This window comes from Panthera leo, chromosome F2 (assembly GCF_018350215.1).
Source record: "Panthera leo isolate Ple1 chromosome F2, P.leo_Ple1_pat1.1, whole genome shotgun sequence".
NCBI lineage: Eukaryota > Metazoa > Chordata > Mammalia > Carnivora > Felidae > Panthera > Panthera leo.
Genome location: NC_056695.1, coordinates 43,731,027 through 43,748,715, shown reverse-complemented (window position 1 = coordinate 43,748,715; position 17,689 = coordinate 43,731,027). Strand labels below are relative to the sequence as shown.

Here is a 17,689-nt window from a genome sequence, read left to right as displayed (position 1 = left end):
CGTTTGAAAATTTGAAAAAGTGAATACACTGTAGTAGACTAAAATAAAATGATGGAAGTAAAATAGAATTTGAAAAAGTTTACAAAAAGCAAAATATATAGTAATAAAAATTAAATGAAAATATTTTTAATAGAAATTGAAAGTAAAGATGAAGTTTTTCCCTTTCTGCGTTCAAGAAAAATAAAAGAAACAAAAAAGAGAAAAAAAGAAAAAGAAATAAAAAAAAGGAAATTGTTTGAAAATTTGAAAAGGTGAATACACTGAAGTAGACTAAAATAAAATGATGGAACTAAAGTAGAATTTGAGAAAATTGACACAAAAGTAAAAAAATATAGTAATAAAAATTCAAGAAAGACATTTTTAATAAAAATTGAAAATAAAAATGAATTTTTTTCTCTTTCTGTATTCAAGAAAAAGAAAAGAATTGTAAAAGAAAAAAAGACAAAAGAAAAAAAAAAGAAAATTGAATAGATGAACCGGCTAACAGATTGAAGTCGGACTGAAATTGCTTAGTTTTCCCCTAGAATTCAGTCTATGTAGCTCTTTATGGTCCATAAACTAAGCTGGCGGTGAGACTTGTTTTCTTGAAGAAGTGAAGTTGGCTCAGTTGGGCGGGGCTCAGTGTAATAGCTCTGCTCTCCACTAGATGGCGCTGCTAGCCTACTGGGGTGGATTGTTGCGGCGCTGGTAGGTGAGTATGCGCATTTGCATGAGCAGTGAAAATGGCGCCACCCAGTTACCCACTCTTCTCCCAGATCAGCAATTGTGCACCTCTCCTGTCTTTAGCTCTCGTCCACTCCCCGCTTTTTCACTCTCCGTGACGAGGCCCCAGGCAGTACCTCTCACCCGAGTTTTGTGTCGGATGCGGCTATTTTCCCCAGCCCCTTACTTCTGAAGGACTGTGGCTTTGACCCATTCTGCCCCTCTGCAGGAGGGTCTCACCAAGCAATGTCCGAATGAGCAATGGCCGAATATTGGCTGCACCCAGGAATGCCCGCTGGACCCTGTTGTTGCCGGTGCCCTGAGACTACAGCCAGGTGTCTGCCCATCCCAGAAAATGTTCGCAAGACAGTGTAGCAGCAGCTTTTCAGGGATTATGGAAAATCACAACACACATCTGGCACCAGGCTTCACCCTTAACAACCTTGCCTCAGCACCAGCAAATGTGGCCGCCTTCTGGGGTCTGCTGGGACCAGGTGGATTCAACAGTTTCTACCAAATGTCCTTCCAGCAGTGGAACCGCTTTTCCCCGTGTGGCCCGAGAACCTCCTGGACCCCAGTTTGTTCCTGGGGATTCGCCCTTCCTACCAGAGCACCGCTAGGTATGGAGCTGCGGAGTTGCAGGCTTTGTGCTCCCCTTGTTTACAGTCTTAATGGAATTTAAACCCTCTCCTTTCTCCTTTCTCCCTTTTTAGTTTAGTCCCTGTGGCTGTTTCCAATATTCCCCTTTCTCTCCAGCTGCTTTTGGGGAGGGGTGCTTTTCCCGTATTCTCCCCCGGCTCCCCAGTCTCCATCCTCTCTCCGCCTGCAAAAGTGGTTCCCTACCTTTTGCAGCTTCTCGCTCCCCAAGTTCAGCTCTCCACGCCGCGTACCTGCTGAATTCTGTGATTCAGGTTGTGCAGATTGTTGTCTTAATCCTGCGATCAGTTTTCTAGGTGTGTAGGATGGTTTAATGCTGATCTGGCTGTATTTCATGGACGTGAGACACACAAAATCTTCCATGTTCTTCCGCCATGTTGGCTCCTCCCCAAAAGGGTCATGTTTTTAACGGACCAAAATCAGACAGTGAGGGGGTAAAAAATTCCACTTCTGTTGGCTCCTTCAGGCAGAGTCTGACATCAGTAGATTCTGTTAAGTCATTGTTCCCAATGGTTTGGCCCTTTTCAAGCCATTTATTCAGTGTCGTATAAGCATGGTCTTCCTGTATTTTCCTGCCTGGGGACATTTCTTCATCCACACAAATCCTCTTTAATTTTTTTCCTAGAGACACAATGTTTGTTTATGAGGGGAAAGTAATTTAGAAACTGCTCATCTTGATTTGGAGTGAATGGAACCAAACACACTGCCAATCTTAAGTTACCAACAGGATGATCATCTCACAAGAACACTGAGAGTCTTTGGCCAGATGCCAATTTTGGAAACGCTTTTAACATCTGTGTCACCAGCCACCTTTTCTCATGCTGTGGGTAGCAAGCACTCCTTGGAGGCTTTGAATATACTCTCATGTTCTCCATTACTTGTCAGGTTTCACGTCATTTTACAAACACAAACAAGTGGAAAGACAGACTTTGACTCAGAGGTGGCTCAGGACTCAGAATAAAGCGTGTGGGTGCCAGGTGCTAATTCTCTGTAACGTTTGTCAGTGCGGATTCTCTCCCTCCCTGTTAGCTCAGCCATGTGCATCTGGGGGCCTGAGTGTGGGAGAAAGAGATGGCCTTTCAGACAATAACGCTGGCTCCCGGAAACATGGCCACTGCCAGAGGAAGAGGAGGCCAGACTGCGTTGGATTGTTTCATGGTTAGCGAGGCAAACTTCAGTCAACTCGAGCTGAGGTCTGATTGTGTAGTGCCAACCCCGGTGGTAAGTGGAAATAGTGGGGAAATCTGTCACAGTTTGGCCATGACACGAATTTGATGCCTCACTCATCGCTGAGTGAGGCAAACAAGCTGAGCAGACATGACAAGAGGAATCGCAGGTACTTAGCAAGAACCATTCAGGGAACCCAGCTGGGGGAAGCAGAATTGGTGAAGATGATCTTTAGTAAAAGTGACACCTGTTAAATTGCTAGTTATTGACAGGGACTCACGAAGCATGCCAAAGACAGAATAAGACTTTCTTTTTATTATCACTGGTCTTTTTGGGCTCCAAGAGGTGGGAGTAGCACGTGGAGCAGGAACATGGACAGTGCTGGAGGCCAGGAAGGAGGGCTCGAAAATACTAAAGGTCAGAGAAGAAGAGCGGGAAACGTGGTAAGGGCAAAGAGAGGTCTCAGTGAGCTACATAGATAAATGGGCAGGGAATTCCTTTGGCAAACAAGTGAAGCATGAATCATTTAATGCTGAAATGGTGGTTGGAGTTACTGAAAGGAGTCTAGGAGGCGAGGTAGAAAATCGTTAGCAGAAATTAATCATCCACTGCTTTCAACACTAAAAATTATTCTGACCTACGCAAACCAAAAAGACCATAGAAGAAGCCAGAGGGACCGCTCTGGGGCCTGAGGTAGCGGCGGCTGCCGTCCTGGCAGGCAGAGGAGAGTGGCAACGGGGAGCAGGGCTGGGTCCGATGCTCTGGAGGAGATAATACTATCACAGATCTCTGTATAGTTAAGAGAGGGGAGGTTCCTGCCGATAAACAGAAAGGGAAGGTCAGTACTGAATGAGGCCCAGCACCCTTGGTGAAGAAAGTCACTGTGATGGGCTCAGCTCCTGGTGAGGAGATCTGTTTGGTTTGGACCTGAGAGTCCCCCTGCAGAACCTCACGGGTAGAGAAAAGGCATGCACTGTGCTGTCCAGGGGTCAGGCTGACCATACCAGAGGGCACCATAACCCCAGGAGCTGGACAGGATACGACCACACTGTTTCCACTGTTGAGAGCCAGAGGCCAACTTACTCCCTCCGGTGCAGACATCCCTAGGTTTCTGGACTGTAGCTTTCCTGACAGGTGTCTAGGCAGCACCCCACCGTATCACAAGGAATCGTCTCACAAAATCTTTTCCTCTTCCAGGCACTGGGAATGGTAGGTAGGAGCTTCTTGGACTCCTGGCTTCCTGGGCATGGTGATGTTGGGATCACAACTGGCACTAGGACAGCACGAGGGAGGTCCCTAGGGTGCAAACGTAAGGAGGTACTCTCAGTGCCATTGGGAGAGTGCGTGGTCGGCACCCCCTTGTACTTTGCACCTCGCTTCTCCCACCCTAGTACTGGCTGTGGTTGGCCTCAAGTATTTTGCTCTGTATTTGGCAGTCTAGAGCCCACGTTTCCGTCTGGTGTCTGGAGAAGCTGTGGCCAAATCTGGAATGCATCAGGATGGGAGGGGGGTGCTTTGTTCTCTGCAGCTGCCAGATTCCCAGGGGCTGTCCGGGCCCCACTGCTATGGGTGCTGCAGCCTATGAAGCTGTTCCTCCTCTGGACAGGAAGGGTGGGAAATAGGAAGAGAGCTTTCACCAATGTGACCTAAAGGTAACCCCCAAAGGACACTGATAAGCTTTAAGAAATAACTTCTCTATTATTTTCTGTTTAGAAAAACAAATGCATGGTCATTTTACATGGAGTTAAAAAAGAAAAAGCAACTATAATTCCAAGCCCCAAAGTGATCCACTATTCCCACTGGCAGTCCCTTTTAGAGTTTCATCTTTCATCACAGGGCCCTAGTGATGGCAATGATGAAGATGAGAACGATGACCATCACGACAAATGTGTATCATTTCTCCACGTCAAACCCTAGGCTAATTGCTTTACATGCGTTTTCCAACATGAGCTAATCTATTGCTCATAACAACCCCACTGGGCCAGCAATTGTATCCTTATTTTGCAGGTAAAGACAAGAAGCGTGAGATGTGAAGTGACCTGCCAGGGTGACACAGCTGGGAAGGGGATTCAAACCCAAGCACACCTGTCCCCATGGTCTGAGTGCAAGAAGGTGGATTAGGAAAGGTCTCCTCCTTCTGGGCTCCCCCCTCTGGTTCCTTCCCTGTCCGTTTACAAAGAAAGCATTGAGTGAACATCAAACAACAGATCCTGTTTTGGAAGATTTTCCACCTCTTGGGTAGAAGAGACTCGCCAAACAAGAAGCGAATATCAGTCCCTCCATCCATCCCACTCCAGGTTCTGCACGGTGTTTATTGAGCTTGCTCACACCGTATAATTTACAAGTTTGAAGGAAAAACTTCTTGTATCCTTTCTGGGTTTGCATTTTGATGTTCTAGATTGTTTTGACCCTTTCTGGTGCTTCATGAAGTTGCGAGCTCCGTTGGAGAGAATTGTGCCCCCCTCAGACCCAACGCTTGTTCACATCAGACATTCCCCCTGGGTTTTTGAAGTCAGACACACTGGGTTACACTCTGCCGTCATAAGAAGAAACCGCCCTGTGTCCACACGTTTTAGGATTATGTAAAACAGAGCATGTGCGGATTCAAGATGGTTGCACATTCTTTGACGGTTCTTCTCTTTGGGGAAGTTGATTTCTCCTCCTCTTGAATCTGGGGGTGGCCTGTGACTGCTTGGACCAGTAGACTATGATGAGACTAGCTTTTATGGTTCTGAGATTAGCTTTTATGGGAACTGGCAGCCCCTGCATTGGTCCCTTAGAGCACTCTGTCCCAGGGTCCTGAGCTACGTAAGGGTGTTTCAATGACCCTGAAGTCACTGTGCTGTGCAGAAGTCCAGGTTGGCAACATGGAGAAAGGTCATCTCTCACACATTCCTGCCCCAGCCATTCAAGTCTCCCCAGATGAGACCATGGACACTGTGAGGCAGAAATGAGCTGTCCTCCTGTGTCTTTTCTGAATTCTGATCAGTAGAGTCTTGAGATAAAATACTAAGTTGTCTTAAGGCATTAAATTTTTGCAGCAACAGATAACTGCAACATAACCACCTGCAAAATTTACAAAGCCACTGAAGATATTTTCATCCAGGCAAGCCCAGGAAAGCAAAGAGGTGGTGTCTTGATTTCCTAGGGTTGTCATGATACCACAAACTGGGTGGTTTAAAAAAGAACTCATTGTCACATAGTTCTGGAGGCCAGAAGTCTACATCAAGGTGTCAGTAGGGCCTTGCTCCCTCTGAGACTCTGGGGAGAATCCTTCCTTGCCTCTTCTGGCTCTTGGTGGTGGCCACCAATCCTTGGGGTCCCTTGGCTTGAAGCAGCCTCACTCCCCTATCTTTTCTGTTGTCACATGGCATTCACCCTACGTGTGCCTCTCTTCTTCATGAAAAGATAGATTGTATTGGATTAAGGCCCACCCTAAACCAGCTCGGCTTTATCTCACTTAAACTGATTATATCTATGAGGACTCTATTTCCAAATAAGGCCGCATTTTCAGGCACTAGGGGTCAGGACTTCTACATATTTTGGGATGGGGGTGGGGGGACACAATTCAACCCGTAACAGGAACTTTGGACAAGTGACAGGTCAGTTAGCTGCCAAATGGCTGTTCTCTTGGAGAACACGTTTCCCTCCAGTAGAGCTAAGTAGTTTGTTGTGTTCTATTCCAGTTTTAGTGTTTACTCTGGTTTGAAATTCAGGCATTCAACATTCTAGTGAGACATTTATTTACAACTTTAATTGGAAATGTTTCATGCATAGCCTTTAGGCATATTTATATTGGTAAGGTTAGGGGAAAAACCAGTCTGTGTTTTTACCTGTAACAGCATCTGATCTTAAAAAAAACCGAGCAACCAGATGAGAATAGGGGGACTCCCTCCAATTTTCTTTCTCTTCCGGTCTCTCCTAATCTCTGTCTCTGTCTCTCTGTCTCTCTCTCTGTCTCTCTCTCTCTCTCTCTGACACACACACACACACACACACACACACACTCAGTCACAGAGCTCAGAGAGAAATAAAGACAAACAAGAAATAAGGGCCAATCACAAAACTTTCACTTTGATGGGGACAGGTAGGAACAGCATGGCAGTCTAGGCATGAGGATAAGCAGGTACCAGAGAGCGTGGGACTGAGAGGCAGGCGGATGCCATTCATTCTGTTACTCATGCATTCACTCAACACCGCTGTATCAAGCTGTAGCGACAGCATGACGACTGTTAATCGAGTGCTACTCTGTGTACCCGGAACCATCAGAAGATAACTCCGGTCACTATCAGTAAGGGATTTTCAGTGGCCAGGAACATACAGGGAGGTGGGAGGTGAAGTGCAGAATGGTCTAGAGCAGAGATTCCATCAGAACAGTGAACTTGAGTCTCGGAGGAGATGGTGGCGAGTGGAGGGTGCGGATGGGGAAACAGACGGACTCATTGTCACTGTTGACAGTTTGTTTTACATGTTGGGATGGGTCCGTGCTGACTTCACACTTTAGTGGTCACGTTTACTGGTCCAGCAGTACTTAACCATTGGTGCCCAGCCACCTGAGTTTGAACCCCACCTTGGCCCCTTATTTGCTCTCTTAGTTTGCTGGGGCTGCCATAATAAAATGCCACAGACCGGGGGGCTTAAACAACAGAAATTAATTTTCTCACAACTTTGACCTCTTTTTGTGTCTAAATTTCCTCTTCTTATACAGACACCAGTCAGATTGCATTAGGGCCCATCTTTACAGCCTTGTTTTAACTTAATTATCTCTTTAAAAGGCCCTCTCTCCAAATTCAGTCACATTATGAGGTACTGGGAGTTAGGGCTCCAGCATATAAACTGTTGGGGGGCACAATTCAGCACATAACACCTGCTGTCCAGTATTGGCAGGTTACTTTCTAAGACTTACCTTCTGTACAACTGGAAAGCTGTTAGTAACTAACATGTATGAAATGCTTTCTGTGTGTTTTAAAAACATTTTTTTTTTGATGTTTTGATTTTTTTTTTTTTTTTTTTTGAGACAGAGAGAAAGTACGAGCTGGGGAGGGGCAGGGAGAGAGGGAGACAGGAACCGAAGCGGGCTCTGCGCTGAGAGCTGCGAGCCCAACGTGGGGCTTGAACTCATGAGCGATGAGATCATGACCTGAGCTGAAGTCAGATGCTTAGCTGAGTGAGCCACTAGGGCACCCTGCTTTCTGTGTTTTAAAAACTTTATATTTATCATCACATTTAATCCTCACAATAGCCATAAAGTTGGTATTGTTAGAATACCAAATAAAAATACAGGATGCCCAGGTGAATCAGATACAAAAATGAATAGTTTTTTTTTGTAGTGTGTATATGTCCTATGCAGTATCTGAGACATACTTACATTAAAAGTTGTTATTTATTTGAAATATAAATTTAGTCAAATGTCCTGTAATTTATCTGGCAACCTTAGCTCCTGGAGCCAGAATAGTAAGAAGGGTCAGGACTGTTGCCTTGGGAGAAGGCCCAATTGTCCTCTCTCCTCTCGCATTTGGAAACTCCCTTCTTACTGCGGCACCAAACTCAGGCTTCCTGGGAAGGCAGCCTAGACCAGTGTGGTTCTCGATTTTGGAAGGAATTTGCTTTCTGCCTCTCTCTTTAGTTTCTTCTTCTCTGTCACCGGCTGGTGTGGCCTGAATAAGCTTTTCCTTGCATTGTGATAAGACCAAAGATTCAGATAGGAGCTTGGGGAAAAATGGCCAAGTGCTTGCTTTCCTGGTTTGATGCTACTGAGACCTACCTAGCATAGGAAAAAAGACTCCTCCATATGACCTAGCTGTGTTCATCTAAGTCCTTCACTCGGTTTTGAATGCAAATCTTCAGCCAAGAGCAAAGTACTATTTGCCTTGCTTTGCTTTTCTTCATCTGGAGGCTTAGCTCTCCCTTGGGGACCTTGGGTGGAGGGTTAAGAAAAATTCAAAACTTAGCAATAAGCAAAAGGGTTATTACACGACCTTTTAATGTCGTCTAAGGCTGTGCTACTTAAAATGTGGTTTGCTGACTAGCACTGTCACCTGGGAACTTGCTAAAATGTGAAATTTCAGGCCAAGCCCAAGACCTACTGAACCAGAATTTCTGAGGGCAGGGCCCAGAAGTCTGTATTTGTATATAGTCTGGGAAGCACTGATCCAGAGAAGCTGGCCTGAGGGTCCTCTCACTCTCTCTGGGAATGCAACATAGATTATACCACTGATTTGGGCTCAGACCTGGTGCAGTGCTAGTTAGATGGTGCTGATTTTATTTTCTGCCCAAGTGGACAGGACACTTGGGTGTGAACCAGTTTTGTATCTGGATGTGTAATCTTACTCTGCACTCCTGTTGTCTCATACTCTCTTCTGATCCAGCATCGTCATCCTCCCGGCTCCCTCAGTCATGGACTAAATAAAACCTTGACTTGCGCTTTCTTATCTATATGAAAATTAGGTTTTTAATATTTTGGGAATTATACTCTGACAGAAGGATAACTGAGAGAAGACAGGGCTCATGTCTTCTTCAGACTCCTGGCTGAATACTGTCATCACGCTGTCTCCATCAGGGTCTATTTATTACAAACAACAAAAGCCAATCCGAATTAGCACAGATAAGAAGGAATTCACTGGAAGCCTATCAGAGTCACAGGACTCAGTTACAGGAAAGACAGCCAGGCCTCCAGGGGACCGGAACACTGTCAGTCCCTTACGTTCTCTCACCCCAAATGCTCTCTGGTGTCTGAGTTTCTCTAGAAATGAGCACCACTCTCTGGCTTCATTAGAGATTGCTTTCCCTGTATACTTATCAGCCTGAAGATGGCTAGAAATGGATCTGAATGATCTTCCAGCACCAGAATCTCATTGGTCCCTGACAAACCAATGAATTGACTAGATTTCAGCACCATGCCCAAGTAGCTGGGGGAGGGGAAGGATCACACCTTCAGCTGCTCACTCACCAGAAGCTAAGGTTAGAGTAGATGTTCTATGAAGCGCCAATGGGCAGGGTGGCAGATTTATTTCTGATACTCTGCCCTTAATAAGACTGTTTTAGAGACTCAGAGACAGAGAGAAGATGAAAGATGTGTTCTTCCCAGGATTTCCTGCCTCAGACCTGAGAGTGATCTTAGGACCAATTTGGCTCAACCCATCCCTGAGGCCTAACAAATAGGAAAGCCTCTCGGCTTCTTAAATGGGCAGAGTGAGGGCTGAAAAAAGAGAGGATGATTTTTAATTAAAACTCTTTGAAATGGAACCTAATAAAAACATCATTTTTAGGGGTTATACACTTAAGTTAACTGATCATTGAGAAAATTGCATCATATTGGCACGCATTTTCAGCCCAAATACTTACACTACAGTAACAATAGCTACTGTAACAAATAAATCTCTACATTTCATTGCCTTAGCACAATAAAGGTTTATTGCCCACAGCAGTATAAATATAAAGCAGGTATCCCTGATCAGTGGGTAGGAATCCTATGATTTGCTTAGGTCTTTAACAATTTCTGTCAGTAATGCTTTGTACATATTTTGTTAAATTTATAGGTACTGGATGGTTTTGACACTACTTTAAGGATTATCTTTCTTAAAATAATTTGTTTCCCAATATTTGTTGCCAGCATTTGGAAAGATAATTTCTTTTCTTAGACTGATCTTGGCATATTTATCTAGCAATCTGGCTAAATCCACTTAGTTACTTTAATAATTTATAGGTACATTCTTTTATATTTTATATGTATATGAATATATTGTCAAAAATACCTTTACGTCTAATTCTTATGCCCTTAGAATCTAAAGAACAGTCAGATAAGAATTATGGCAGAATATTAATGAACTAAATATTCTTCTTAGGATATTAGAAAAGGGCAGTGAAGTAAACTCAAAGAAAGTAGAAGAAAGCGGGGAGTCTGGGTGGCTCAGTCGGTTCTCTGTGCTGACGGTGTGGAGCCTGCTTGGGATTCTCTCTCTCCCTCTCTCTCTGCCACTCCCCTGCTTGTTCTCAGTCTCTAAAAATAAATAAATGAACTTGAAAAAAAAGTAGAAGGAAGGAAACAACAAAGATTAAAGCAGATAATGAACACATAATAAAGAATATCCACAAAACCAAAGATTTTTCAAAAGGCTAAAAAAATTAACACTCTCTGCAAAATTAATGAAAGAGAGAGAAAGAGGAGGCACAAGTTAACAATAGTAATTGACTTTCTGATGTAAATGTGAAGATTGTGTAATGTAAAAATGTAAAAAATAGCTGCGTATATTAAAATTTTTTTAACGTTTATTTATTTTTGAGACAGAGAGAGACAGAGCATGAATGGGAGAGGGTCAGAAGGAGAGGGAGACACAGAATCCAAAACAGGCTCCAGGCTCTGAGCTGTCAGCACAGAGCCCGACACAGGACTCGAACCCACGGACCGCGAGATCATGACCTGAGCCGAAGTCAGACGCTTAACCAACTGAGCCACCCAGGAGCCCTGCTGCATATATTAAATGTAAAAAACATGATTACATATAATAAAAAGAAAATAGTCTTTTGAACAACTTAATGCCAACACACTGAAAAATTTAGATAAAATTGACAAACCTTAGAAAAATCACCAAAAGTGATTCAAAAGGAAATAGAAAATATGAATAGCTCTATAATAAATAAAAATACTCAAGCAATAGTATGAAATATCCCCACAAAAAGTTATCCAGCTCCAGGCAGTTTTGCTAAATGATATCAAACATTCAAGGAACAAATAATGTCATTTTTATAAAAATTATTCCAGAATGTATGAGTGTAGCCCAATCTTAACAGCAAACTTGGCAATGATGGCACAAGAAATGCAAACTAAATCCAATGTCATATGCCTGTGTTTATGAACATAGGCACATTCTACACAAAAATATTAGCAAACTGAATTCAGCAACATAGCAATGTAATAATACATCATGAGTGAGCTGGAATTATCCCCAAAATGTAAACTTAGTTTTAACATTAGAAAGTCAATTACTATGATTCAATACATTAATAAATTAAAGGGAAGAAAATGATACAATTATCTCAACAGTTACAGAAAAATGTACTGTTAAAATTCAACATGTGTTCATGATATAAACTCTTAGCAACTAGGAAGAATTTTCAAAAGGAAGTAACTTCATTAACTTCAGAAAATCTGTAAAAGCACTCCAACAGCAAACAAACATCATAAGTAATGGAGAAGTATTGAAAATATTCTCTTTAATATCAGGAATAAGACTAGAGGGCTTACCATTCTTCCTTCACTGCTGTTTCATGTTGTAGTAGTGTCCTGACTAGGTCAGTAAGGGGAAGGAAGAAGATCAGAGTGAAAGAGTCCTAAAAGTCGTAACAGAATTTAAAATAGTCTGCAGAGAAAACCCAAAGGCATCGGCAGATAAATTATTAGACTCAATACAAAAGTTTAGCCAAGTGGCTGGATGAAAAACTGACAAAAACAAGAAGAAGGACAACAAAAACAATTGAATGTATATCTATCGGGAAATACATTTAAAAAATGAAATTTAGAAAATCTAAGAGTATCCCAAAATAAGAGGTACTTAGTAATAACCCCTTCCCACCATAGACAAAACTTTTGTGGAAAATATAATAAAAATGTACTCAAAGATACTTAGAGGCCCTAAAAACGGATGTGGCTGTGGATATGAATATGCACACACACATACACCAACTTGGGTCTGGTTCATCCTGGCAGTGGGAGGGGCGGCAGGATACTCAAGCATGGCCATTGCAAATGTTACAAGTTTGCAAATAATGCTGAAGACTGGCTGGAAGGACCGGCAAGCTCTTGACGTTCTTCCAGGGAGAGACTTGGACTCAGTGACCTTTGGGGGGAAGCCTCAAGAAGTTAAACACCTCATTTATACTGTGTTGTTTCAGGCTCTGAACTGTTCAAAGACCTTACGGAATATTAGGCAGCATCTAGGCTTTAAATTTGGCTGGAGGAAAGTGGCTTTCTTCTTTCTAATAGAGAAAGAAATGCCTAGTCTTGGACAAATACAAAATGATTTTGCAAGGGACGCTTTATGGTAATAACAGACCCTCAGCTTTATGGTGTGCTATAACAAGGCTGAATTACTCACAGCAAGATTCAAAACTTGAAGGCTTAGTCTTTACCTTTAATTACTGTCAGATGAGGCTTCATCAAACTTCAATTGCTTTACTTCAAGCCATCCATTGAAAAGAAATCATACTGCAGAAACAAAAAGGGGGCTGGCACAAGTACTAATTTAGTGAAATGTGACCATTGTCATGGGCAAACATAAGTCTGGTTAAGGTGCGCGTGAAAGTCCTCTGTGTCCTTGCATCCCTTTCCTGTGTAGAATTTATCAGCGTGTTATTATTGCCCATTGAAAATCAATGGGAAAGAAGCCAGGAGCCCAAAGCCCATTCAGACTAATCATCTCAGTGTGTTTAATCACAGGACTGTCAGCCTTAGTGTAGTCACAGTCAGTACAGGTGGTAAATGACATTTCAAAATGTTACTGTCAAGTCCTGCCTTCCCCCATCCTCTGTGGCTTGCTTCTGTCCACCGTTGAGATGATTTACCCCCCACCAGCAGGTTCAGCCCCACAGTAGTTTCTAGGAAAAGGATTGCAAATATGCCTACCATCACTTACTTCCCTTCCCAAGACAGACATCATTAATGGATCACTACCTTCATTTCTGTGAAGCCCAGATAGCTGCCGCCTTAGAATCCTTTTCAACTCAGGATTCCTGCAGCTATCCCCAACAGTCTGAAATGCAGGCAGGAATGCATTTGGCTTCTCTACTCTTGGACCAATTAGATGGAGAAGACCCTAAAGACAGCCAGCCTAGGACTGGCTCCACATGGAGTCACCCAGGCTGCTTTAGTCTGTCCTTGACTTTGTGTTCCTTTTCTTCTAACTGGGCCTTGCTGCATCCATCCATCCATCCATCCATCTATCCATCCATCCAACAAATACTGAGTGAGTGCCTCCTACAGATCAGATACTATTCTAAGCTCCAAAGAAACAGTATTTATATTATAATGGAACTTTTATTCTAGTGGTGGAGACAGATTATAAACAAACAAATGAAATGGATAGTAATAAATGCCAAGAAGAAAATTAGAGCAGGACAAGAGGATATACATATGTCAAAACGATTAAATTCACAGTTTGGATATGTGCAGTTTACTCTATTTCAATTATAGCTCAATAAACTTGAGGTGGGAGGTAAATTTAGAAGAAAAACAATGGTGGGTGACATGAAAAGGAGTGATATTTCAGACAGAATGGCCATGGCACTCCCCTCTCGAGCAGCAGTACACGAGCAGAGTCTGTGTGAAGTAAAGGAACGGCACAGGAAGATATCTGGGAAGGAGCATTCCGGGTTGTTCAGGATGATAGGAAATCATTTGATTAGTATTTCTTCTCAGTTTTAAGGTAAGTTTCAGAGAGGTTATAGGACTTGTCTGACTTGTAATGGTTAAAGTAACAGATAACCCCCCAAATCTCAGGGCTTTAATGTGATAGAAACACATGTTTTGCTCACTGGAAATCCAGAGCAAGTGTTCCTGACTGGCCTGGCCTTTCCTCCAAGCAGTGATTCAGAGGTCAAGCCCTAGCCTCTTAGAGTTTTACCTCTCGTTACCAAGGTCAATTCAAAGGCATGGCAGAATGGGGGACCGGGTGTGGGGAATTCTAATGTACCAGTTGAGATCCACTTCCACTCTATAGGACATTGGCAAGAATACGCACATGTGTGCACGCATGTGACCCATAATTAAAAGAATCAAGATTCTTTTTTTTCTTCGTTTTTCTTTAAAAAAATTTTTTTTTAATGTTTATTTTTGAGACAGAGAGAGACAGAGCATGAGCAGGGGAGGGGCAGAGAGAGAGAGAACGAGACACAGAATCCGAAGCAGGCTGCAGGCTCTGAGCTGTCATCACAGAGCCCAACGCGGGGCTCGAACCCACAAGCCGTGAGATCATGACCTGAGCCAAAGTCAGACGCTGAACCGACTGAGCCACCCAGGTGCCCGTTTTCCTTTTCTTTATATTTTCTTACCTTTCTTTGGTTTTCTGCTCTTTTTCTTTCTTTTCTCAGGTCTATTCCTTTGCGGGGCATTGTCTAAAAGACCTTGTGTGAAGGGAGTATCTTCCCAGACACTAGTGTGAGTGTGAAGGGTCAGGCTCCCCAAAGCCCATAAGGTGGGAGGACCTCAGAGGGTGGGCTGGGTCCCCGACCCCACCTCTAGGATTGCTTAACATTTACACCTTAGTAATCATACAGTCCCACATGTATATAACAAAAGCAGATTAACTCTGTTATAAGGTTTATTAAATTGTGATGATAAATTATCTTCCCAAATCCCCCATCTTCATGTTTGTTGCTCATAAATTCATCTACTCACACACACCAAGAATTGGGAAACCTTGTTTTCTGTCCTGCCTTCCATCTATTCATACATCCATAAGTTATTTTTCATTTAGCAAATATGTATTAAGAAACTGCTATGTGCTCTGTTAGGATTATGAAAATAAAACCATAATATAAAATGAGATAAAATGTGGGTTTAGAACAAGATGCATTGAACTTCTGAATCCTCTATGAGTGTGTCATGTGTTAACGTGTCTTCTCTTTTATACGCAAAGATGAGACCCCAGCCTTCCATCAGTGATAGATGTACTTGAGCTGCCTTCTGGGCATGGCATGGGTGTTCTAAACCATCCATTCCAAATTCCAGGCTCTTTGTGGTCCTAGATACATGCAGTGACTGTACTCTGAGACTCCATTCACTCACATACTCCAGGCTTGAGTCTCCACATAGAGGTTCTGGTGACTTTCAATGTATTTAAATGTTAGGGTTGTCTTTTTTTTTATTCTCTGAAAAGTACCTGAAGTAACTTTCTTTTAACTATTATGGTCAACTGCTTGTGCATTGATTTTCCAACTAGTGTCTGCATTGAACACTGAAAATAGCCCCTTAATTGCCACAAAGCCAAGCTATATTGGGAGAAGCCTGTCCATTGGGGTGCAGCAGATGCTGGGCAGAAGGACCCCGGGCGCAGGTCCAGTGTGGCAGGCAGACCCTCGGCACATGGAGGACTAAGCTCAGACAATGGGGGAAGCAGCACACTTGGTGCATGATCCAAACACAGGGAAAGGAAGTCTGGGAGCAGAGAACACCCGGAAACAGGCAGGTGGTACGGCAGGCAGAGGCCAAGCTGAGCTGCCAGGGCAGGAAGCAGGCTTTCAGATGATGGCAAAAGAACAGCTCACATCGGGAGACAGATGAGGGCAAGGATAACGAGCGTTGACTCTGGAGGTCCAGAGCCCTAAGTTCAAATCTTGATCTCGTCATTAGGTAACTGTGGAGGACACTGCTGGCTGAATCCATGCTGATTCTCTTCTTGCTGCACACTCGTCCTTTGTGGTTCGTTGTGGCACAGGACTGTGTTCTTGCCAAAGTACCGTGAGCGGAAGTGGATCCCAACTGGTACGTTAAAATTCCCCACAATGCCGTGCCTCTGAATTGACCTTGGTAACGAGAGGTAAAACTCTAAGAGGCTAGGGCTTGACCTCTGAATCACTGCTTGGAGGAAAGGCCAGGCCAGTCAGGAACACTTGCTCTGGATTTCCAGTGAGCAAAACATGGGTTCTATCACATTAAAGCCCTGAGATTTGGGGGGTTATCTGTTACTTTAACCATTACAAGTCAGACAAGTCCTATAACCTCTCTGAAACTTACCTTAAAACTGAGAAGAAATACTAATCAAATGATTTCCTATCATCCTGAACAACCCGGAATGCTCCTTCCCAGATATCTTCCTGTGCCGTTCCTTTACTTCACACAGACTCTGCTCGTGTATTGCTGCTCGAGAGGGAAGGTCATGTCCACTAAGCACACGCGCACTGGCCTGTGGCTGGTGAGCTGTGGCAGCTCCTCCCTCTCTGTGCCCCAGTCCCCACAGCTTGCACGTGCATCTGGAGGGGCTGTTGAGGAGAATAAAGAAGATGTGGGCCTGTGCATCTCCAGAAGGGTCTCAGTGAGACCATCCCACTTGCCATCTCTGTCCAGCCCACCCTCCACGCTGCCGCCGAAGCAATTTTCTTGGAACGCAAACCCAGTTGATCATTTTCCTCTTAGTGCCCTGCCTCTCCCCCTCTGTACGGTAAAGGCCAGACTCCTTATCATGGTTTATAAAGCCTTCATGGCCTGGCTCCTCCTACTTTCCAAGTCTAATCTGCCATTCTGTCAAATACAGCTTTGCTTCCAACCATTCAAAATTACACAAAACTCTCCCTGAAAGTGTGGTTTCATATTAACCCAGGCCTCTTTATGCACTATCGCTCTTGCCTGGAGTTTCTTCCCCTCTATTGTCCATTCAGTGAACATCTAGGCATTCTTAAAGACTAGGTTCAAATAGACCAGCATTGTGCAGAACTTCTCAAACCCTCATGCTCACAGGCTGTCTCCACAGCAGGCCTATCTCACTGTGTACATGGGCCTCCATATAGCAACAGCCACCCTGTGTGTCATTCGTTGACTTGTCTCTCTCCCGGGCTGGTGGCTACCTGATCAGACTCCTCTGGAAACCCCAGCACACGCTCAGTGCCACTGTTTGCTGAATAAGTCTGAGTTGCTTAGAATTGCACAGTGCCGGGTTGATGCATAGTGAGTTCAGTATTGTTTCCGTTCTGTTATGGCCTGTGTTCCCCAGAGAAGATATGTTGAAGTCCTAGCTCCCAGTACTTCAGAATGTAATTTTATTTGGAAATAAGGCTGTTGCAGAGGTAATGAGTTAAGATGAAGTCATCCTGGGTGAGGGTGGGCCCCTAATCCAGTATGATTGGTCTCCTTTAAGAAGAGGAGAAAAGACACAGAGACGGACATGCACAGGGCCATTCAGCTCTGCACAGGAGGCAGAGCCTGGAGTGATGTATCAGCAGGCGAAGCACAGCAAGGATTCCTGGGAACAGCAGAAGCTGGAAGAGGCAAAGAAGGATTCTTCTCTAGAGCCACTGGGGAGAACGTGGTCCTGCTAACACCTTGATTACAGACTTCTAGCCTCAGAACTGTGAGGCAAATTTCTGTTATTTTAAGATACTTCATTTGTGATACTCTTAGGGCAGCCCTGCAGGACAAATACACTTTCCATCAGGCCATATGATCACTCCCGGT

General features: G+C 43.8%; 1 long non-coding RNA gene across 2 annotated transcripts in view; it reads right to left on the bottom strand.

The window, feature by feature from the left end:
- Positions 1–11,776: 11,776 nt before the first annotated feature.
- LOC122210926 overlaps positions 11,777–17,689 on the bottom strand; it is a 36,272-nt gene continuing 30,359 nt past the window's right edge. Inside the window, exons 3-4 of one of the 2 annotated variants that reach the window (XR_006198391.1) lie at positions 12,655–12,750; positions 11,777–11,885 (exon numbers count right to left, since the gene is read on the bottom strand). This is a non-coding gene — a long non-coding RNA (uncharacterized LOC122210926). The remainder of the gene's footprint in view (positions 11,886–12,654; positions 12,751–17,689) is intronic. The other variant, XR_006198390.1, reaches the window with a different exon arrangement.